This window comes from Thamnophis elegans, chromosome 4 (assembly GCF_009769535.1).
Source record: "Thamnophis elegans isolate rThaEle1 chromosome 4, rThaEle1.pri, whole genome shotgun sequence".
Lineage (NCBI taxonomy): Eukaryota > Metazoa > Chordata > Lepidosauria > Squamata > Colubridae > Thamnophis > Thamnophis elegans.
In genome coordinates, this window is record NC_045544.1 from 20,707,402 (window position 1) to 20,732,213 (window position 24,812).

At 39.9% G+C, this 24,812-nt stretch overlaps 1 protein-coding gene across 2 annotated transcripts in view; it reads left to right on the forward strand.

Moving 5' to 3' along the window:
* Positions 1–3,185: 3,185 nt before the first annotated feature.
* ANKRD6 (ankyrin repeat domain 6) overlaps positions 3,186–24,812 on the forward strand; it is a 94,814-nt gene continuing 73,187 nt past the window's right edge. Inside the window, exon 1 of one of the 2 annotated variants that reach the window (XM_032216741.1) lies at positions 3,186–3,426. The gene's annotated coding sequence lies outside the window, so the exon portion shown is untranslated. Of the gene's footprint in view, positions 3,487–24,812 lie in introns of both variants that reach the window. The other variant, XM_032216743.1, reaches the window with a different exon arrangement.

Sequence of the window (24,812 nt, forward strand, 5' to 3'; positions counted from 1 at the left end):
TGTAATAATAGGACCTTGGTGGTTTCAACTTCAATCCTGCTTGCTTAGACTGCTTAAATATGATGAAATTTCTTTGGCTCTGTTGTTTTGACTAATCTGGTGACTGACTGGACAATTGTCCTGAATTTGCCTCATTAAAAATGGAAACTTGCAGTAATCTCATTTCCAGGTTCATTAATAGCAGTCGACTTATATACCGCTTCATAGGGCTTTCAGCCCTCTCTAAGCGGTTTACAGAGAGTCAGCATATTGCCCCCAACAATCTGGGTCCTCATTTTACCCACCTCGGAAGGATGGAAGGCTGAGTCAACCCTGAGCCGGTGAGATTTGAACCGCTGAACTGCTGATCTAGCAGTAGCCTGCAGTGCTGCATTTAACCACTGCGCCACCTTGGCAGATAAACCTTAATGGTTTATCTGCTATACTGTGAAGTGGATAAATGAATTGTTCCTTTCTGTGGAGCGCTTAGCACTCTGGAGCGTGGTTATTTGCTTATAGATATTTCATTTTTAATACATACTGATGCTACCTAGTTGAAATGTCATCAAGCAAACAACCAAGTTCAGAGAGCACCAAAGGACTCCGCAGTTCCACCCTGAGTTACAGATATTCTTATGATTCATGAAAACACAGGTACAGAGCCTTCTTGTGCTTGGCACCCTTCCTGGCATCTGTTGGTAATGTGGGAGACCCATTCTACATACAGTATCTCAGAATATTTACCAATGTAAAGATTATATATATATATATATATATATATATATATATATATATATATATATATATATATATATATATATATATATATATATTGCCTGGGAGGCAATACAGGTTCGATTCCCAAACTTGGGTATGGCTAGCTGATGAGAGCTAAATAGCTTGAAATAGATCTATACTAGTCTCCCTTTATTTATTTATCAGCATAAATATAACATATAACATATATATATATATATATATATATATATATATATATATATATATATATATATATATATATATATATATATATATATATATATATAAAGGCAACAGTAAAAAACAAAAAGGCAACAGTAAAAAATATTGGGTTTCTGTCTGGATGGTCTCTTGTGACTAGCCAAAGGCAGAGAATGGAAGTGTGACCTTCCTCCCATATTTGGGCATACCAGGGGTTGTGACTTTAAATATATACCTTTCACCCTGGCCTGGCTGATAAGGAGTCGAGCTCTGTAGCTCAATGGTTAACACATCTGCCTAAGAGGCAATAGAGCACAGGTTCGATTCCCAGCATGGGTATGGCTAGCTGATGAGAGCTAAATAGCTTGAAATAGATCTATACTAGTCTCCCTTTATTTATTTATCAGCACAAATATAACATATATATATATGTGTGTGTGTGTGTGTTTGTGTGTGTGTGTGTGTATAAAAAACCTGTGTGAGATTGCTTTCAGACAAATTTTAATATGCAGTGTTCATTGTATAATTTGGACATTATTTTCTTCTTCATTCTGTTTCACCCTCATTTGTTTTTCCTCTTGACAAAAAAGCAATGTTGAATACACCAAAATGGAACTCTCAAAATATGGATGTTCCATAGATATTTGCTCCTTTAATTTTTAAGCTACCGTGTCTCCCCTAAAATAAGACTGGGTCTTATTTTCTTTTGACCCCCAAAATAAGGACTTGGCCTTATTTTTGGGAGGTTTTATTATTTTTGAGCCAAGGTAGCGCAGTGGTTAAATGCAGCACTGCAGGCTACTTCAGCTGACTGCAGTTCTGCAGTTCGGCTGTTCAAATCTCACCGGCTCAGGGTTGACTCAGCCTTCCATCCTTCCGAGATGGGTAAAATGAGGACCCGGATTGTTGTTGGGGCAATATGCTGACTCTGTAAACCGCTTAGAGAGGGCTGAAAGCCCTATGAAGCGGTATAGAAGTCTAACTGCTATTGCTATTGCTATTTTGAGGTGCAGGAGGGGACGAGTGTGGTCACCTCATGGCTGCTGCTGTTTTGCAATATTTTGGGGGAGGGGTTATTGTGGGGGGAGGGCTTATTTTAGTGCAAAAGCCCAATTGGGCTTATTATCCAGGGAAGTCTTATTTGTGGAGAAACTCTGGCTTTCAGACTAGAATAATATCCATTATCTTCCATTATTCTGTCCCTGGTTATTTTCTAGAAAACCCTATTTACTTTAAAAAGTACCCTTGATACTGCCACACCTGTCTTTGTTTTATTTGGGGGAGGTTTGGAATCCAAGTACTACACACTTTATTTCCATTTAACTTTTCACTTACTTGTTCATTGCTGTGTGCCAGAACAATAGTACCTCTAAGAGGTGCTTAAAGAAGTTGCTAGGCTTCCAGGAAATATTTTATCCGATCCATTGCTCAATAAATCCACTTTTTGTGGCACATCTTGTTGATGTCAAGAATCCTCTTATTCAAAGTCTCATTGTGAATATTACTGCTTTATATTGCAAAACATGAAAATAAGACTATTTAAGGGGGTCAAAAAGTGATTTTTAAGGACGTTTACATTTTGAAATTTCATCTTTTTTTTTTGTAAAATGAGTATTTTCTGTAGTCCTCCACTTCATCTCTGCTGCATCAACTCTCTCCCCCCTTATATGTTATTCAATAAAATGAAATAAATAAAAACCAACTAGCTTTAGCACATGCAGCTCCACAAATTACACATAAAACGTATTCAAATGGGAAAGGTAATATTTGTAAAAATAATAAAGAAAGGATACAAATAAAGCAAACTGTTCAAGATATACATCTTGAGTTTTTGTCCTCAGAATAAAATTGTATTTCTGGTTTGGTTTGGTTTATTGGTTTTGTATGCCGTCCACTCCCGAAGGACTCCGGGCGGCTCACAATAAACAGGTGAGGGAATAAATAAGACAATACAAACAATTTCAAAACCCACAACAGTCACAATTAAGACGGGGCTGGGTGCTTTTTTCATCCAACAATTCCATCATTGCTTTTCATTTGTGTTTGAGCAGCTCAATTCCTTCACAAGAAAAGCAGTGTAAGGTTGCTCAACAAGTTTCGTTACCAAATCTCTCCCTCCCTCTCTCCCTCCTCCCGTCATTCCAAATACGGGTCTGTTTATTGTTTCCCGAGTCGTATTTCCCACGCATGGCCACTAGATGGCACTGCGGGAGCGGCTTTCGAACGAAGCACACCCGTGTTCTTTGGACGCCAAGTTACCTGAGGAAGAGAATAGGAGCGAGATTTCGCAGTAACTTTACAAATCCTTCTCCGGGGGTGGAGCGAAAAGGAAAGCAAAGCGGGCGCTCCACTGGGACTAGTGGAGTATTGTAGCTCCTCTTCTTCCCCCGCTGTCCTTTTACACAAGCCGATCACCGCAGAGCTATTTTTTTGCGATCTGCCGAAGCGGGATATGCGTAGCAGATTCTCCTGGCGGAAAATGAAAAGGTGGGACTTTTTATTTACTGAGAAGCGGGGCTCTGCCTCCTCTTGCGGATCTACGGAAACGTGAGTTGCTCGTGGGGCGGGGAGGGGGGGCTCTTTGAAAACAAAACAGCTGCTGAGTAGAAATAATCCCTTGTCGGCCGGGTTGATGTGGTGGTGAGACTGTTTTGGAAGAGGTCCCTTTCCTCCTGCCCTTCCTTCTAACTCCAGGATCTTCCATCTTCCTAATCTGCGCCAGAAGCAAATCCATATACATAGTATGTTCTAAACAGGAAGCGGTAGAGCAAACCAGATTCTTGAGTATGAGCAGAGGGCTTTTTGCAGTTGAGTTGGGCAACTTGCAACAGGAGCTTAATGTAAATTAAGTGTATGAGTGAGTGAGTGAAAGGGGCTTCTAAACAAGAATGACCCGACCCTCGTTTGACATATACAGGTAGTCCTCAGTTTATGACCACCATTGACCCCACAATTTCTGTTGTTAAGTGAGACATTTGCTAAGTGAATTTTTGCCCCATTTCACGACCTCTCTTGCCTCCGTGATTAAGGTGCTACTTGTCACCCATAAAGCTCTTCATGGTAGTGGATCTGGGTACTTGAGAGACCGCCTACTGCCAATCACCTCCACGCGACCTATTAGATCTCATCGATTAGGCCTCCTCCGAGTTCCATCTGCCGGTCAGTGCCGACTGGCAACCACGCGGAGGAGAGCCTTCTCGGTGGCAGCTCCGACCCTATGGAACGATCTCCCCGTGGAGATTCGTACCCTCACCACCCTCCAGACCTTCTGCACAGCCCTCAGAAACTGGCTATCCCGTCAGGCCTGGGGCTAAGACTGTAACCCGCCCAAATGGTATGAATGTTGTGTTTTAATTATGTATTGTCTTATATGTTAAAAGTTTGTTTCCCCCCCCCTTTTTGGTTGTAAGCCGCCCTGAGTCCCCCCAGGGAAAAGGGCGGCATATAAATAAACTTCTACAATCTACAATTTACAAGTGAATCACTGCACTTGATAAATTAGTAACCCAGTTGTTAAGTGAAACTGGTTTCCCCATTGACTTTGGTTGTCAGAAGGTCGCAAAAGGGGATCACCTGAACCAGGGGCACAGAAACGGTTAACATGTAAACCAGATGCCAAGCATCTGGATTTTGATCACATGATCATGGGGATGCTGGAAAGGTGGTAACTGAAAAACGGTCATAAGTCACTTTTCAGTGCCATTGTAACTTTGAACGGTCACTAAATGAAATGTTGTAAATCGAGGACTACCCTCTATGCGTGGTCTGCTTCTTACACGCCCCCGGAAGCACTTCATTTGGGCTACAAGATGCTTCCAGATGAGAGGCTGCAACTGATCTACAGGTTATTTTGATTATGTAGCATCCCGTCCCTTTCTTCTGGATGGATCACTGACAGTAAAGGGGGGAAAAAACCACACCGTGCGAGGGTCAGTATCTGGGCCTCCAGATGAAATGGCAGGGGACGGATTGTACAGTATAAGGCTTATGAGGAAGCACCCACTATCCCATGAATTTGCTCTCTAGAAGAATGTGAGTTGTTGCAAAATCATCATAGGGGGTCCTTCCTACCCATTTGACTGGGGCAAAAGAAAGGGAAAACGTTAAGTAACCAGCCAGTCCCTGCTGGTTCACTGTCTCCATTAATTATAAGCATCCTCTGCCAACAATCTGATCTGTGTTAGGCAGGGCTGCTGCTAAAGCATTTGATATTTAGGAAATTAATTTTTAGAATTTGATCACTTCCTGTCATCTGCCATTCAGGGGTCTCATGTGTTGCGGCAGCAGATTCGGACAGTGAGGAGGTTGGGGAAGAACATGGGCCAGTCCTGGAGTCTGGGGAAGGTTCTAATGAGGGCTCTGTGTCAGAGGCAGAGAGGAGGCCAGAGCCGTAGGCCAGCTATCAGCTGCCTTCGGAGTAAGATGTAAAGCTGGAGCCTGTTCCCAGTGTGCGCATATGCAGAGTTGGGAATAAGACCAGATGATGAATGGCCCCTGCCAGAGGAAATAAAAGGGGAGCGAAAGGGGAGTGGAGTTTGCAGGAGACAATTAGTTCACTAATTGGTTAGTGACTCTCCGAGACTCCTTGTCAAGTTCTGCAGATATCGGCCTGCCAGCTCTCCAAGCCAGATAAGGTTTGTGACTGTAAATCCTCCTTTGAAAGACTTTGCTGGCTGTGAAGGAGCAGAATTCACTGTAATTTAATAAAACGGTTTTTTGTTGGGAGAAGGAGTTTGTTTCATGCTCTTGGGAAGCCTCAGTCAGAACATCATGTTACACCATTCCTAAGCCTGTTCTTCCCCAATTCTCTGTCATCCACATGGGTTGGGTTACAGATGCAGGTTTTGCCTCAGGTTGCAGCTCAGAAGAGTGAGATCAGGGAAAGCTGCCTGAAGAGCAGACACTTGCAGAAGATTAAATATTATGGGTACATAGTTTAGGAGATTGAGCCACAGATGGATTTTTCATTGTGTGTAAATCTTCTGTGAAGCTGCTAATTGAATGTATACGCACTTATGTGTGTAGGGGGAAAAAATCCAGTGCATTTGCTGATTTTTGAAATTAGAACGTTTGTATTCTTTACAAGAAGGGATGGGGTGGCTCAGTGGCTAAGACGCTGAGCTTGTTGATCAGAAAGGTTGGCAGTTCGGCAGTTCAAATCCTTAGCGCTGCGTAACGGAGTTAGCTCCCATTACTTGCCCCAGCTTCTGCCAACCTTGCAGTTCGAAAACACATAAAAATGCAAGTAGAAAAATAGGGAACACCTTTGGTGGGAAGGTAACAACGCTCCATGCGCTTTTGGTGTTTAGTCATGCCGGCCACATGACCATGGAGACCTCTTTGGATAGTGCTGGCTCCTTGGCTTTGAAATGGAGATGAGCACCACCCCCTAGAGTCAGGAACGACTAGCTCATATGTGCGAGGGGAACCTTTACCGTTATTCTTTACAAGTTCTTTAGTACTGATCCATTGTATTAATGTGTGTGTTGGCATGGGCATGTTTTAAGCACAATGAGACCTTGTTGTTATAAACAGAGTTTTTGTAAGAGAGACGAATTAAAGAATCCATGTGCCTGGAGCACAGATTCTTGCTTTATGTCTCTTTCTTGGACTAACTGTGTATTTGCAAGGCTGGATACCAAAAGACAGATGGCCGAGTCTGTTGCATCTCCAATTTAAAGGATAATTTATCAGGTCAGGGGAAATAATCTCTACTTTGGACCTAGTAAAGCTGTTGGTACTTGACATATTGACATAAATTGGACCAAGAATTGGATCTGATGTGAAGGTGTTTCCAGAGCCAAGTATAGAAATGGGTATGATTATTTTTCTCTGAATCAGAATTTGGAGTAAAGACATAAGGGATACAAACAGGTAGTTCTTCAGTGACAACAATCTGTTTAGGGACCGTTCAAAGTTATAACAGCACTGAAAAAAGTGACTTATGGCCATTTTTCACCCTTACAGCCATTGCAACATCCCCATGGTCAAAATTCAGACGCTTGGCAACTGACTCATATTTATGACAATTGCAATATTCTGGGGTCATGTTATCTATTACGACCTTCTGACAACAGTCCATGGGGAAGCCACATTCACTTAACAATGGCAAAATGGGGCAAAACTCAAAATATACCTTTGTTCTGGGATTTGGTTTTGGCATTCTGATTTTTGATATACAATGAAGAGGGTTTTTCCCTCCTACAGACATAAGCATCTGTAGCAAGTTATAAAGATATCAGAGTGACAGTGCGTGTCTAATGACATTACGTAAGTATGTCATTTGCATGATATTATGACATCTAATGCAAGTCAATAAAACGTGATTTCAATTTTTACAAACCTATTGTCATTTCCCTCTCGCTGTAATTGTTTTGGAGAGGAGTTAAAATTATATTATGTGCAGAGCAGGGGTGGGTTTCAAAATTTGTTCGAACCTACTTGGTGGGCGTGGCCTCCTTTGTGGGCATGGTTTGCCACCCATGTGACCGGATGGGAGTGGCTTGCTAATGCCACCACCGCCCCCCACCTTCGGCCGCGTAGTGCACGCGAGCCCGCAGCTTTTGCAAGGGAAGGCCTGGAGGCCTTTCCTCGCGAAAGGTAAGCTGCCGCCCCGCACTTTAGCCGCTACCGCCGCTACCGCCACCACCACTACCGCCGCCACCACTACCGCCGGTGCTACCGCCGGTGCCGCTACCACTGCCCCCCACCCGCCTTTGGCCACGTAGTGCACGCGAGCCCGCAGCTTTTGCAAGGGAAGGCCTGGAGGCCTTCCCTCGTGAAACGTAAGCAGGCGCCCCCCCACTTCAGCCGCTACCGCCGCTACCGCAGAGGTTTCCTTATTTTAACTATTTATCCAATCATGGGTTCAGAGAGAGAATCTTTATTTCTGACATTTATTTCTGACCTCAGTATTTAGTCCTGTCCCCCTCGCCCCGCGTTCTTTTACCTTCCCATTGATCAAAACATTACTTCGCATATTGTATAATATTGGTGCCTTCATATCAGTGTTGACTCCTAGTGGCCGCCTGAACAAGTCCTTAACAATTTTCTTGGCAGAGTTTTGGAAATGGCTTGCCATTGCCTCTTTCCTAGGGCTGAGAGAGAGTGACTGGCCCAAAATCACCCAGCTGGCTTCATGGTATCCTGTTTTCTAGCCTGGTGCCTTAATCACTACACAGATTGACTTTCCTCAAATGTATCTCAATGGACTGTGTTTATTCCAAAACAAATTAATCAGTGTGTACATAGGAGTTTTGATATACTTGATGTACATTTTTGATACACTTTCAGTGCCTTTGTAACTTTGAACCATCGCTAAATGAACTATTGTAAGTCAAGGACTATCTATGTTTACTATTTTTCTTGTTTTTATTACTTTGGTGTATTTTTATGATATGGCAGTAAATCACCCGGTGTATTTATTATAAGCAAGAAAATGACATAAAACTTTTTGAAATGGCAGTAGGTTGTCAGATAAAATGGTGTCACCTATCTTGTCTTTTCTACTTTCTCATTTATTTCCTGAAATAATGTAAGGAAAGATGCTTGGGAACATAAAGTGCTGTATTGTAACCCGGAGATGAATTCCTGTAAAGTAGAATGGTGTGCATCATTTTTATTACAAGGACAACCTGCAAAATGGTTTTGTAGGTTTTTAAATAGGTTTTAGCTGAAGAATATCTTTTTTGTAGCTAACGCTGGCATTGATGAGTGCATTTCACTATTCCAGTTGCAAAATGTAACCCCTTGTGAATTCCAGATGTTTTAAAAATCCAAACTGATTTTTTTCTTAGCTGTGTAAACAGCAAAGTTCTCAAATTGGAAATGATAAGAAAGCATAACAGTTAGCACTGCCAGAGGTAACATGTGAGATAACAGTTATTATTTTGTTTGCAGTTGGCTCATTGTTGTCCTTTTTCCTATTATCTGACAAAAGCCTTATCAAAACTGGAAAAGCTGCGCAGAATAAATATTTATTATAATGAATGTAACTCCAATGTAGGTATTACAAACATGAAGCGTTATAATTATGGAAGCAATGAATTACAATGCCTAGTATTTTTGTCACATTTATCGGTGTTTCGCCCCCTTTAATAGATTAATAACATCAATATGCAGGCTTTTCAAAAATGTAAAGGGAACTTCTCACATCTTGAGTGATTATTTTGAATGCTGTCTCTACTGTTGATCAATAAAGGTTACTCAAATCTCATGCTTATTTTACTGAAATTTTGGAAGAACTAACTCTCCTGAATCTCCACGTATCACAATTTATACAAGAAGATAATTGAGCAACAGGTTGTGCTTAATCAGTGATAAGTATTACCCAGTACAATAAGTTTAGATATCATGAGGCAGTAGTTTCAGGAAGATGACTTAGGCGTAGTTGCAAGGAATGTATTAGAAGGAGCCAATCAATACGGTTAGGGTTAGTAAAGCTACTAAAATAATGACTTCATATTGGGGGTGAAATCCAGCAGGTTCTGACAGGTTCCGGAGAACCGGTAACGGAAATTTTGAGTAGTTTGGAGACCCGATAGCGGAAATTTTGAGTAGTTTGGAGAACCAGCAAATGCCACCTCTGGCTGGCCCTGCCCCCATCTATTCTCTGCCTCCTGAGTCCCAGCTGATTTGGAGGGAATGGGGATTTTGCAGTATCCTTCCCCTGCTACGCCCACCAAGCCACACCCACCAAGCCACACCACGCCCATCAAGCCTCGCCCACAGAACCGGTAGTTAAAAATTTTTGAATTTCACCACTGCTTCATATCATATGAATCTAGCAAGTGCCATTTGTAAATTAAAGTTTGTGGCTTAATACAGGTAATCCCTGACTTACAACCATAATTGATCCTGGCAATTATGGTTATAAATCTTGATGATTGTAAAGCGAATCGTGTGGTGGAATGTGGTGCAGAATCTCAGAAGGAAGGCGGTCTTTCCCAAGGAGCTAAGAGGCAAATCAGCCTGGAATCGTTCGTATGCATCCTGTTTCCCCAAAAATAAGACCTTCCCGGATAATAAGCCCAATCGGACTTTTGAGTGCATGCGCTAAAACAAGCCATACCCTGAAAATAAGCCATCCCTGAAAATATTGCAACACAGCAACATCCATGAGGTGACCACGCTTGCCGCCAACTGCACCTCAAAAATAATAAGATCCCCCCAAAATAAGGCCAAGTGGTTCCTATTTTTCTACTTGCATTTTTACGTGCTTTCGAACTGCTAGGTTGGCAGAAACTGGGACAATGCTCACTCCATTACGCAGCGCTCAGGATTCGAACTGCTGAACTGCCGACTTTCTGATTGAGAAGCTCAGTGTCTTAGCCACTGAGCCACCGCATCCCTAAAGCAAAGATAGCAGACCTATAATAATAGGCACCTTGAGTGCAATCCCAAAACATCTGGAGCATCATTTGAACGCCGCCATCATCAGTCAGATGCAAAAGGTACTTCACTTGGAACAGCTTGCATGCTGTAATGTTACTTTTAACACCATCAAACAACAACATCTTTCTATGCCAAGTTCTTTGGAAAAACTTGATAGGTGAATAAAAATGCCAAATCCAGTCTAAACATGTGGTTGACTATGCAACAAACCATAATAATATAATTCAGTTCCTGAGAGTGGAAATCCTTGTCTTGACAGATAAACACCACTAATTGTTGTCTTTAAAAAAATATGAAAGAATTGTTTTGGTGGAGTGAAAAGCTTATGACAATTATTATGGCTAATTGTTATTAAATTATTAGTACAATTATACCTACTGTAATTATGCAGGGAGGTCCTCGGTAAAAGAATAATTAATTTAATCCCTGAACTACCTCAGTTAAAGACACTTATATTTATAAGGAACTCTATTGAGAAATGGGAGAAAAGTATGTTTTTATATCAGGATTGTATTTTTAATACAGAGAGTCCTGACTAAAGTTCTGAGTGGCTCTTCCGTTGCCAAGCAGTGCAGTCAGTAAGTAAAATATCACATGATTGCATCACTATAGGACATCAGTTCTGGCTGCAGTTGTTAAGCGAATCGTGTGGATGTTAAGCACAACATACTGTGACTGTGACTTGTGACTTCCTGCAGGCTTTCTCTCTCTCTTTTTAAAAAAACAACTTTTATTTGTTTTTAAACAAGGACAACAAACATAAAAAAAAAAAACATCTTCCATTGCAAATTGTAGAAAGTGTGCCAGTTGGTTACAGTATTTCCATGCATCTCTTCCATAGTCATCACCTGCTTTTCATATCAAATCACATATTTTAAATTCACCTATATTCATGTATATCACAACTATTATATATCAACCTTAATTTGACTATAATTGTTTTTACATCCTTTTATATATAATATTCAAAATCTAGAATAGGATTATATGATAGCATTCTATTAAATCATCCTAAAATCATCCAATCACAATACATCTTTGTAACATATTCTAGATAAAGCTTTTAAACCTCCTCTCATAATCTCCATGTGTTTATATAAAATTTCATATTATCAAACAAATATATATTTATGTATTGTTATCGTTATTTAACTATAGCTATTGTCACTTCATTTTATACATACTACTAGAAAACTATATTTAGCTTAGTTTTTATTATACATTTTCATTTCATCAACCTATATCTTTCCAATAATAGTATGGTCTTATATCTCTTGCCATTTGTAGCATTAATGTTCTAGTTACTTTCTTAATAAATCTTGTATAAACTTCTCTTGGCAACATGTTGTTCCTTTCGTATCTCATAAAAGTTTGAAACCCAACATATGTTCTTTCCATCAGCTTATCTTTGGTTATTGCTAGTGCTTCTGTCAAGATTTCTCTCCTTATCTTCGTCAATTTTTCTCTCTTTTCTTCTTCTTCTGTGCTTTGAAGTCTGGGGTAGAGTTCCGATCCATCTATCTCCCCTTTCCATATTCCGCTCTTGCCATTACCAACCACGCTCACTTCCACAGTTTTCTTATCTCTTTGCTCATTTTTTTCTTCCATCTTTTGAACTCTGTCCTCCACTTTCTTCATTTAGTAAACATCCTCAATTTCTCCATCAGATTTTTCTGTTTTGTATTCCATATTCTCCAATCTCTTTTCAATTCTCTCTGTCACAACTAATAGATTTTGAATTTCAAATATAATCATTTGCAATTTTACAGTTTCTTTTTCCTGCTGGGCCATTCTTTCAATTTTGCAGACACTGCCACTATAGGGTTCAAGGCTATTTTAATAAACTTCAAACAGATTCATTTATTATTTTTCAAGTCAAAATGTTGTCTTCCCTCCAGTAGCTAGTGATAGAACTCCCAAAAGGCACCTGTATAAACAACTTGTGCTCTTCCTACTATCACTGTCAGTAAACAAACTGAAAGAAACTTGAATCCCAAGTGATCAAAGGGAAAGAAGAAAAAACAAAATATCCAGCCTCTAAGTGGCAGTGTAACTGCTTTTCCTCCTGTTGTTACAACCCTCTTTATAATCCTTATTATCTTCTTTATATTCTAATCTTAAGAAAGGAAAAAACCCTTAAATGGAGATCAAAAACAATCCAATCAATCCAATCAAGCATTATAAAAAAAGAGGAGAATTTTAATCCATAGGTGAGAGAAGAGAGCTGATGTCGCGATGGTACAACATGCAATCTTGGTGCTCCGAAATCACAGTCAAATTTCTGCCGCTGGATGGTCCATTTGGACCTAAACCATCTCGCAGAAACAGTGATTGAGAAGGGCACCTCCTGCTGATCTCAGAGACACCGCAAAGTCCCTGAAAGATCCAGGAATAGCCTTTTTTTCCGGAGACAGAAACGCAGCTAATGAAGCTGCTAAAGTTGGGACAGCTCCGGAATGGGAAGAAAGCGGAAAGAGAAAGTATGTCGAATTGGTGAGGAAATTTTATTATTGGAGGAAGAGACTAGCCAAGAAAAAAAATTAAGTTAGAGATTGATCTGCATTGAACTTAGTGTGTTATCCTGCTTCTAATTTTTTTTTTTACGGATGGAACTTTTGCAGGGGCTCCCTATTTTTTTAAACTGAATGGATTAATTCTTCTTGTTTTTTCACTTTTGCTTACACCTGCTGACTTTCTCATTCACTTTGCTTGCCAGAAGCCACCTGTGAAGGTTGCAATTAGCTGTGATGTGATTGCAGGTCACTGCAACTTGTAAATGCATGCTGGTTGTCAAGCACCTGCATTGCAATCACATAACTGCAAGGGTGCTGCAACTGCCTCATTATAAGTCTCCTTTTTCTGCCCCACTATAGCTTCAAACAGTGGCTGAACAAAGAGTTAGGAAATGAGGACCATCTGTTGATTTTGATCAGCCAATAGCTGACATACAGTGGGGGGTAGTTGCAATGGTTGAGATAATGGGATAGGAGATCCAGGTTCAAATCCACACTCGGACATGAAAACTTGCTGAATGGTTTTAAGGCACTTGTCTTTCAGGCCAGCTACCTCATGGTATTATTGTGACACAAAATTGAAGGCAAAGATATTTTGGAGGCAGGATATAAATCTAAAATTGAGTAAATAAAATGTTATCGCTTTCAAGTAAACTTTTATCAAAGCAACCTGCTGATAAAAAAGAGGCTGAAAATCAATTACATCTCAATCCCTATGATTAGCTTTCTCCATACCTGAATCCTGAAAAACAGATTTTTCTATGTGTAATTTACAGATTTTGTACTCACTAGTGTGCATTTGTAATAGTTACAACATTGCAATACCGTGTTGATCTTTTCTGGTTACTCTTTTTTAAAATATAAAATTAGGGGTTTTTGTTAATTAAAACTTGGGATTGCCAATACCCATCATGGCTTTTTATTTTTTCATGTGACATAATTTATATAAATATCAGTGTTTTTTTTAACTATTTTTTTAACGGGCATTCTGTTTTTAGGCAAATTTCATGCCTCTGTCATTTCTGACATTTGGTACCTTAGAAATCTGATTCTTCTGTATGTTGATTCTCCCAGCAATTCCTGAATGTTTCAGTGGTGTTTACTTTAACATGACTGGCATGCTCTGCTCCAAGTTGGCTCCTTACAGTGCTGTTTGTATTTTGAATATCTACTTTGCTACAAGGTGGATAATAATGTTTCCTGCTGTTTTCTCCACTGTTTGTTGCTAAAAGCTTAATACAACTGTCAGTAGATAACATTTTGATCTATTACATGCTAAACACGATGTAAGGTCAATGGAGTCAGTTTTGTTCAGAGTCCATTTCATGAGTAGGAGGCCAGAATTCTTCATGTGATGAACTCTTAGAAATAGCAGTAAGTGAGCAGAGATTCTCTTCTGTTTTACAAAGTAGTTTGAACTTTTGGCTTCATAAAGTACATCAAAGATAGCAAAAAAACACCCTACATCTTCCATATCATACATATGTTTGTACAAAACTTACTTGCAATCTTTGTGTAAACTAGCGTAGTTATTAAACCATGCAATTATTTACAAAAGATTACCTGCTGTTTTAAAAAGCAAAATGTTCTGGTTGTTTTAGATAAAAGTAAACATAAAAGTAAATAATGATACATCCGTATGCAGCTAACCATTATTCCAAGTCTTTTTTTTAATGTCAGAAACTTTTATTAGATTAAAATAATTTATGTGCCTTTTGCTGTAAAATGTATTCATAGCTATCATTAAATTATCATTTTAATTATTTGAAATGTTTACTTGTCTTGAATTAATAATCCTCATAAAATATTTGCTTAATTCATAATTCATCTCTTGTTTTTCATTTTTTTAGAAGGCTATCTAAAAAATAAGAACTTTGTTTCCTTTATACTGTGTGTCCTAATAATTTCTTACTTGTTGAACACTGGCATTTTGCCACCTCAAAATGTATCCTAAGCATTATTCACACATTTTATATATTAGCAATTTTATGAAACAACACTATACATATTTTTCAAAAGATACTTTGCTTGATTGTTGTTGTTTTTCTTCCTCAAGATGGAAAAAGATCATTCTGACCAAGACTAACCAGATATTAGTTTATGGTCCACCATAATGTAGTGCTGGAAAGGATGATCATGCTATAGCAAAAGGCAAAATGAAACTTTATATGTATATTATAAAGCTTTATATACAGCTTTAGGATCCAAAACAAAAGTTAAGATTTAGCCAGTGAGAAATAGTATACTGTATTATAAAAAATACAGGGCGGATATTTTCTTTTCTTTCTTTTTTAATAAACCAACTATAAACCATAAACTAGGTTTTATTAAAAATTAGTGGATCAGAGGAATGCTGTCCATATAATTGGACTTCAGTAAGGCATTTGATAAAGTAGACCATAACCTATTACTTGATAAAATGTGGGTTAGACAGCATCACCACCAGGTGGATTTGTAACTAGCTGACCAATTGCACTCAACATGTAGTCTTCATGGAACTGCATCTACATAGAGGGAAGTATGCAGTGTGGTACCCCAAGGCTCTGTTTAGGCCCAGTACTCTTCAATAACTTCATCGATGATTTGGATGAGCAGACAGGGAACTCATCAAATTTCAAAATGACACCAAGCTAACAGGAATAGCCAACACTCCAGAAGATAAGCCTAAGATCTTGACAGACTTGAACATTGGGCGCTAGCTAACAAAATGAAATTCAATGGTGAAAAAAGTAAGGTTCTACATTTAGGCAAGAAAAAGGAAATGCACAGGTACAATATATGTTGTTGCTCAATAGTAGTAACTGTGAGAGGGATCTTGGAGTCCTAGTGGATAATCATTTAAATATGAGCCAGCAGTGTGCTGCAGCTGCCAAAAAGCCAAAACAGTTCTAGGCTGCATAAACAGAGGGATATAATCAAGATCACATAAAGTGTTAATACCACTTTATAATGCCTTGATAAGGCCACATTTGGAATACTACATCCAGTTTTGGTCGCCATGGTGTAAAAAAGATATTGAGACTCTAGAAGGAGTGCAGAGAAGATGATTAGGGGACTGGAGGCTAAAAAATATAAAGAACAGTTGCAGGAACTGAGTACGTCTAGTTTAATGAAAAGAAGGACTAGGGGAGACATGATAGCAGTGTTCCAATATCTCAGGGACTGAGATTGGATAACTGTTTGTCTGAAATGGTGTAGGGTTTTCTGCCTAAGCAGGAAGTTGGACTAGAAGACCTCCAAGGTTCCTTCCAACTTTGTTATTTTATTCTAAGAAACAATGGATGGATTTTTATATCAATTGCTATTGGAATTCAATGGTCTATTTAGTTTTCCCTTAGGATAATATGCGAAGCTAGGGTTATGGTTTGTGGTGTATATTTATAATTAAATGATGGGCATTGATATTTCTGCCAAAGACTGCCTTATGGAGTTGAGTGGATATATTTTAAAGTAGGTAAATAAGTGCATTCCAAATGAAAATTTTAGAGTGTTTCATTATATTTTAATAGCATTTTATAATTTGCTTTATATTTTCTTGGATGCCATTCAAGGAAGCAAACTTTAAGAGCTTTCAGGAGACAGGACAAACATTACTCAATACCGCCAGGAATGGCTTCTCAGGGAGTGCGCAGACATCTTCTTTAAGTGCAGATGGAACTAAACTCTTCTCTCAGGGATGAAGTCACCAATGCCTGGACCTAATCACATGTTGTCTCCTAGAATGCCGTAGCCAAACAAGAGGGACATGGCTGTAATACCCACGAGGCTAAACTCCCGGTGCCAAAGACGTTTCTCAGAACTAACAAGTTCAAACTCTTCCTGAGTAATAACTAAGCTAGACTGTATCTTTGTCAAATGCACAACTGAAGTCCAACTTGGACTTTATGTGATATATGCATCAGATATTCCCAGTGGAGGGATCCTCCCAATTTAACAACTAGTTTGGTGATCGCGCGATTTGCACTCGCAAACGCAGTTAGAAGAAATTGTCACTTATGGGTTTCTTCGGAGGAGTAACACAGCTGATGTGTGCGGCAATCTGTTCTGCCACGCAAATCAGCTGAGAAGATAAAGGTAGGAAAAATAGTGTAAGCAGGCGGGTGGGCTCAGCTGATTGTTGGAGCTACCGGTTCACCTGAACCTGTCCAAACAGGTAGAATCCCTCTCCTGGATATTCCTCTCAATGGACTTGCAGGTGTTCCTCTGGCTCTATCTCCTCAAGAGGGACCAGATCACAAAGAGGGCTGCTAACGTGTTATCTGCAGATGCAAAAAGAAAAGAAACATAGTTAACTGTTGTGACTAAGCAGAAGTCTCCTGTGAGTCTTTTTGGGATGCAAGATTAACAATGCAGCTGGGGCTTGTTAGTGGCGTGTTCTGGTGATAAAAGGACGGATGGTGCCACGCCCTGGTTGCAAGAGTCAACGTTTATTCATTCGTTCATCATTCATCGGTCGTGGTTTGTTTGTGAGAGACACTTGGAGAAGTGATTTGCTTTCTGTAACCCTGATTCAAGGAGACATTTGGAGAAGTGAATTGTTTTGTAAGAGTTTTGTTTTGTATTCTGTTACCTTCTTGTCAGAGACTTGATTTATGTTTATTTTTGGGCTCGCAGCCAGTCTGAGCCGAGAACTGATAAAGTTCTTCCCTTTTACGTTTGTCTGCCTGTCGTCTGTTAACGAGCGGAGAAGGGGGGACAGAACAGTTAACTTATGTTGATTTGATCACCACAAGGTAATCCTTATTAATAAAAACTCGGCTTTCACAGTTGATGTCTACAAACGTAACCCTGATGCACTACGGTTAAGAAGAAAATGAGTGCATCAGAATTGTCTCTTCGTTTGCTTGAAAAGATCATGGAACATGTTGCTTCAAGGAGATGGAAACTGGAAGTTTCTTGGATGGGAAACATTGAGTATCCAGATTTTTTTAATGACTTCAGACTTACATTAGGTCAGTGATAGCTAACCTTTTTGATGCTGAAAGCAGAAAGCGTGCACACAAACCCATAATGCAATGTGTGCACGTGTCCCCCTGCATATGCAAGTGCAATCCCCAGTATGCACCCTATCCCCCGCACATGTGCATGCGACCCCCTCAGCGCGATCCCCCCCCAGCAGAGACTTGAAAATCAGCTGGACAGCGGGAGGCGCATGTGAATGTCTGGCGGAATTGAGCTGGGGCAACAGTTCGCGCTCCAGCAGAGAGGGCTCTGCGTGCCACAGGCTCACCATCATGGTATTAGGCCATCCATAAGCAATTCCTTTAAAAAGAAAATTAAAGGCAGGAAAGGCAGGAAATCTATGCCATAAAAAAATTGTGATTCTAATGACCCTGGGAGGAGGAAGAAGGAAAGGCAAAGATAATGTTACACTTAAGGGCTGGGTTTACATAATTGTATAAGTCATTTTGTTTTGTTTTGTAGTGGATCTGACTATTTGAGAGACCGCCTTCTGCCAATTACCTCCCTTCGTCCCATCAGATCGCATAGAGTAGGCCTCCTCCGAATTCCATCCGCCAATCAGTGCCGACTGGCGACTACGCGGAGGAGAGACTTCTCGGTTGCAGCTCCGACGCTTTGGAACGATCTCCCCGTGGAGATTCGCACCCTCACCACCGTCCAGACCTTCCGCACAGCCCTCAAGATCTGGCTATCCCGTCAGGCCTGGGGATAAGATCCTAATCTCGCCCCACCCAAATGTCGAATGAATGTTGTGTTTTATTGATTATTTTTCTTTATTCACATTTTTTTTGTGTCCTGTCTTACACTCCCCTCCTATGAAATGTAAGCCGCCCTGAGTCCCCTTAGGGAAAAGGGCGGCCTATAAATGTCAATAAAATGACTAAAAAAAATGACTAAAAACCCAGCCTGTATAATTGGCTGTGTCCAAATCTCTCCCAAAAGAAGAACCTCACAATATATTCTGTTTTTATTTATTTTAACGTTTATTGAGTTGCATATCCGTTTTTATTGGGTGTCTACTTGCAGAAGGGTTCTTTAGCTCTTTACTAGATTTCCTTGTGTGGTGATGTTTTTGGCTCCAGTTGTGGTAATTGAATGTGATCTTTTAATTTTCTTTGGATTTAAAATATGCATTTGATTTTTATCTTTTTTAACTGAAGCAGTATCCTTTAAAAATAAACGCTCATGCAGTTTTGATTTTTTTAAAAATGTAAGTTTAAAAGTCCGCAAAATATATTTGAAGCACTAAACGTGAGACAGTTGAAGACTGATGATGTTACCTAGTTTGGATAATGAAACGTCTGCAAGCTCAGAGAGCACCAAGGACCTCTCACTTGAGGATTGCTTGTATGGGGAGTCTAAACTATACTGGGTTAAGCTGGGTTGGGGGTTTGTGCAAAATTCCTTCAAATCCTTTAATTGGTCAGAACGTTTGGTATTTATTTATTTAGTTTGTCAAACACATAGGAGATAACAGGTATAAGTATAAACGTGGACATGAACACAGGAAATGGGTACAAATAAATAGGGACAATAGGACAGGGACAGTAGGCACGCTGATGCGCTTTTGCACGCCCCCTTACAGACCTCTTAGGAAAGGGGTGAGGTCCACACTAGACAGTTTAAGATTAAAGGGATGGGGGTTTGAGGATATGACAACAGAGTCGGGTAGTGCATTCCAGGCATTGACCACTCTGTTGCTGAAGTCGTATTTTCTGCAATCGAGTTTGGAATGGTTTACCTTGAATTTGTATCTATTGTTTGCCTGTGTATTATTGCGGATGAAGCTGAAGTAGTCATTGACAGGACGTTGTAGCAGACAATTTTACGCTTAGGTCAGACCTTAGTCGGCGTAGTTCTACATTGTCCAGGCCCAAAATTTCAAGCCTGGTGGCATAAGGTAGTCCAGTGGTTCCCAAACTTGGCAACTTTAAGACTTGTGGACTTCAACTCCCAGAATTCTCCAGCCAGCTCTGCTTTTGCATGCCCTGCTGGCTGGAGAATTCTGGGAGTTGAAGTCCACAAGTCTTAAAGTTGCCAAGTTTGGGAACCACTGAGGTAGTCTATTGTGAGTAGAGGAGTGGAGAACTCTTCTCGTGAAATACCTCTGGACTCGCTTGATTGTATTAATGTCCGAAATACAGTGTGGATTCCAGGCAGACGAGCTATATTCGAGAATTGGTCTGGGAAAAGTTTTGTAGGCCCTAGTTTGCAGTACAATGTTACCAGAGAAGAAGTTTCGCAAAATTAGGTTAACAACTCTTAATGGCAATGCTGTTACAGTGAGCTTTGGGCCTTAGACCGTTTGAGATGAGTACTCCTAGGTGTTTGACTAGTGAGGGTGGTTTATGAGGTTGTAACCGCCAAGCCATTTAACAGATGCAGGGTTTTATATGTGACTGGGGAGCTTTTTGCATTGGTATGAAAACCTCTGCAATTTTAACAGTTTATAAGAAAAGTGAAAGGAGAGATTACTTAATGTACTTCAGAAAATGAGCGGAGAATATCATCAAAGGATTAGGATTAGGATTTATTACATTTATATGCCGCCCTTTTCCCCGAAGGGGACTCAGGGCGGCTCACAATTCAGTCAGGGAAGGGGGTACAGACAGGGGATAAAAAGACGAAACATAACAATACACAATTAAAACACACAACAACCATACAAATTCGAGGAGGGGGGCAAAAACTCTTTAGCCCCAGCCCTGTCGGAACAGCCAGGTTTTAAGGGCTTTGCGGAAGGCCTGGACGGTGGTAAGGGTTCGAATCTCCACGGGGAGCTCGTTCCAGAGGACCGGAGCAGCCACAGAGAAGGCTCTCCTCCGGGTAGTCGCCAGTCGGCATTGGCCGGCGGATGGAATTCGGAGGAGGCCTAATCTGTGGGATCTAATCGGTCTATTGGAGGTAATTGGATGCCCAGAAACATTATCCTGGTAAATTGTAACTGCAGGAAATGGAAGATGAAACTTGACTTGTGTTTCCTCTTGAAAACACATCCTCAGGATGTTATTCTTACTGCATCCAAGCAAAGAAAAAGAATAAAGAAAAGTTTAGAATACATTTACCAAGTGGGGTCGAAAGTGGGGATTTTTATGGTTCATCATTAATTATGTCATAGGAAATTATTCTTGAGATTCTAATGGTAAACATATGAAGGATTTTGGTTTCTTAAAGTGTTTATAGAAATCATACTTGTTTTTTACAAACTGCGGCCTGCAACAAATGGTTGAAGTAGAAAATAAGCTGAAAGAGATTGAGGAATTAAAGCATATTGACTTAATTTATTTCAGTGATTCAGCGATAACTGAACCTTTTTTATGATGATTTTTTGGTTTTGAAATCATTTTGTCTTTGGACTGCAAGAGGGTTGAAAGGAGTCTTTAATGCGTCAATTAAGGCAGTTTGCAAACCTAAATTCTTTGCTCTAAAGGAATTTGTGGCTTCTGAAGCTGAACAAACCAATTAAGTTATCACTTCTCCCTAAGATAAGTTGAAAAATACATCTATTGTAATAAGATAACATGTATCAGGCACTATTTAGCCAAAGCGAAATATTTTTAGGTTCATTGATTTCAGTTGGAGAAACTTGAAACATTTTCATGGCATCCCTGCCCACCTTTATCTAAAAATAAAATCAGCATTCAGGCATAATTCAACCATTTCGTCATTGCTGTCTTTATATACCAACGGTTTATCTTCAGCATAGCATATACTGAGGTTGGCTTTAATTTATAATTATTTTATTCTTTAAATCTCATGAAAGGAATATTGATATCTAATGCATTTTTAGTCATTCTTAATTAATGGGTTTGAAAACTTTCTAATACTTGAAAGTCAGCCAATATCAATATTTGTATTTCTGTGTGTAGTTTACTTAACTGATTGTATAGATAGCTAAATTTTTAATTTGCATTGAGGGAGAAAGCCTATATTGATAATATCAGGAGTGAAATTCAGCAGGTTCTGACAGGTTCTGGAGAACTGGTAGCAGAAATTTTCAGTAGCTTGGAGAATTGGCAAATACCACCTCTGGCTGGCCCGAGAGTGGGGTGGGAATGGAGATTTTGCAATATTCTTCTCCTGCCATGCCTACCAAAGCCACACCCACAGAACCGGTAGTAAAAAAAAAGATTTTCAGTACTGGGTAATATCCATAGAATTTAAATTTAACATAGCTTACTTGTTTATTTAAAAAATTTACTTGTTTATTTTCATTTTCTGGTGGTGGGAGTTGACTGTATATTCTTAAAGTGCCTTGATTAATGTTGCATTCTTGGAGTGTTGGGTTTTTCTTTGTTTTAACTATAATATTGTCTTGTCCAAACAACACTGTATCAATTTTATAATATGATCACAAATGGGTGGATGCAGAGGTGGGTTCCTACCAGTTCGCACCAGTTCGGTAGAACCGGTTCGTCAAATCTACGAATCGGTTAGAAGAGGTTCCAACAGGGGAGCCGGAAATCAGGCCACACCTACAGAAGAGGTTCCAAAAATTTTTGAAACCCACCACTGACACACACACACACACACACACACACACACACACACACACACACACAGAGAGAGAGAGAGAGAAAGAGAAAGAGGAAGAAAGGAAGAAAGGAAGAAAGGAGGAAAGAAAGAAAGAAAGAAAGAAAGAAAAAAGAAAGAAAAAGTGAAAGAGAAATGAAAGAAAAAAGGAAAAAGGGACAGAGAGACAAAAGGAAGGAAGGAGAGAGAGAGAAGGAAAACACATGGCCGGCAAGCCACTCCCACCAGACCACATGGCCGGCAAGCCACTCCCACAAAGGAAGCCACACCCACAGAGTAGGTTCGAAAAAGTTTTGAAACCCACCACTGGGTGGATGGAAATATTTGATTTCTGTGCAAGTAGCTGGTTGTGTGGAAGGTGAGGCGTCGTACGGAGAAGAGGCATCATAGGAAATAATATTCAGTCATTTCAGGGTTTTGATTTATAGCTTTTCCATTATGTGCTGCAGTTAAGAAAGAAACGTAGAACACCTCCGCCATGATTTTTGATTCAGGAGAAGTTGCCCCCTGGAAATCTCCTTTGAAGTCTTAGACAATTATACGTACAGTATGTCAGGGTATTGCTTAGATTTAATTACCTCACCTTTCTCTCTTCTATAGAGACAAGTTCCAACTACCAACAAAATTGTGTTGCCACCCCTCCAGTATTTTGTCAAGATGGAGAAGACTTAAATTTTTAAGTTTAATTAAAATTTGAAAGGGGTATGATGAGTGAATGTTCCCATTCATTGACAAGGCAAGTCCCACTTGTTTTTGATAATAATAGACTTCATGCGACTATACTGAATAATAAAAAAAAGAAGATAAAAGATCAACTTTATGGCACACTTTGCCATACGTCAAAAACATTTTGGAAGCAGTAGAACGCAGCTTCTGAGATCTGCAAGTGGGCATCGCACACTGCCCAGAGGCTACCATACAAGGACAAATTATGCGTGGTAAAGTCATTTGGAGGTGGGAAAGATATTTCCAATGTAATGTACCAGATCACCTGCATGGATTGCCACTGTGACTATGTAGTACAAATGGAATGGAAGCTAACCACTAAGGTGCAGGAACACAAGTGAGCAGTCAGATGAGGAGACCCAACTCATTGCTAGCCTTATGTTGCAATGAACAAGAACACACATTTAATTATGCAGCAACTAAGATTGTTGGCCATGCAGATATAAAGATAGCCAGGGAGATGATTAAAGCCTAGTAAACATGCCCCTTGTCAGTGAACGAGTGCTGATTTACCACCAGTTTATCAAACACTTAGCAATAGCAACAGCACTTGGACTTATATATCACTTCACAGTGCTTTACCGCCATCTCTAAACTGTTTACAGAGTCAGCATATTGCCCCCAACAATCTGGATCCTCATTTTACCAACCTCGGAAGGATGGAAAGCTGACCTTGAGCCTGGTGAGATTCAAACTGCCAAATTGCAGGCAGCTGACAGTCAGCAGAAGTAGCCTGCAGTACTTACTGTATTTTAAGCACTGCCCCACCGCAGCTCACCGCAGGCTTGGCAGCACAAGGAAGCAATAGCCAATTGCCATCCATCAACACACCAGTCAGCCAACAGGAAGGTATTATATAAATACAATTCACAGAATAGCCCAAAGAACATATTCTAATAGAGAGAAGTTCCTTGAAGATGATCTTCAGCATGAATCAAAAAACTCGGAAGAGTAAATCTCTTGTCCTGATTACTGATCCAAATTCAATCTTGAACAATATATCCCAAAATAACATCTGGAGTGGATAGTTACTTCCGTTATACCTAGCTAGATGGGAGTCATAATCCATCATAGATGAAAGGCACAGGTTTAGAGAAAGAGTGTGCCTTTAGATTGCAAAATAACAGAGCTGGAAGGGACCTTGGAGGTCTTCTAGTTCAACCCCCAAGGTATGTTTTGTAATTTGCATATTATATTTGGAGCTCATGTACACAATCTTCCTGAAAGGCTTCCTTTCAGCACAACCAATAAGAACCTTGTCTACCAAATCCATCAAGTTACCCACTTTATCTTTTACTAAAGTTAGCATTTCACAAAATAAAATTTAAAGTGTGCCAAATATTTCGTAGTATTCAATAACAGAAATGTCATAATGTACTGTATTTTTTGGAGTACAAGATGCTCTTTTTCCCTCCTAAAAGAGGCTGAAAATTATGGGTGCGTCTTATACTCCGAATGTAGCCCCACCCACCCGCCGGCCCCTATCCTTTGGCCTCCGTGTGTCCTCTTCCTGGCTGCAGAGATTGCCACTGATAATGGCTTGTATTTTGGGGCTAGATGAGTTGTGTTTTATTTGTTTATTTATTTGTTTGTTTGTTTGTTTATTTATTTATTACACTTATATACCGCTTCATAGGGCTTTCAGCCCTCTCTAAGCGGTTTATAGATTTTTAGCAAATTGAGTCAGCAAATTGCCCCCACAGTCTGGGTCCTCATTTCACCCACCTCGGAAGGATGGAAGGCTAA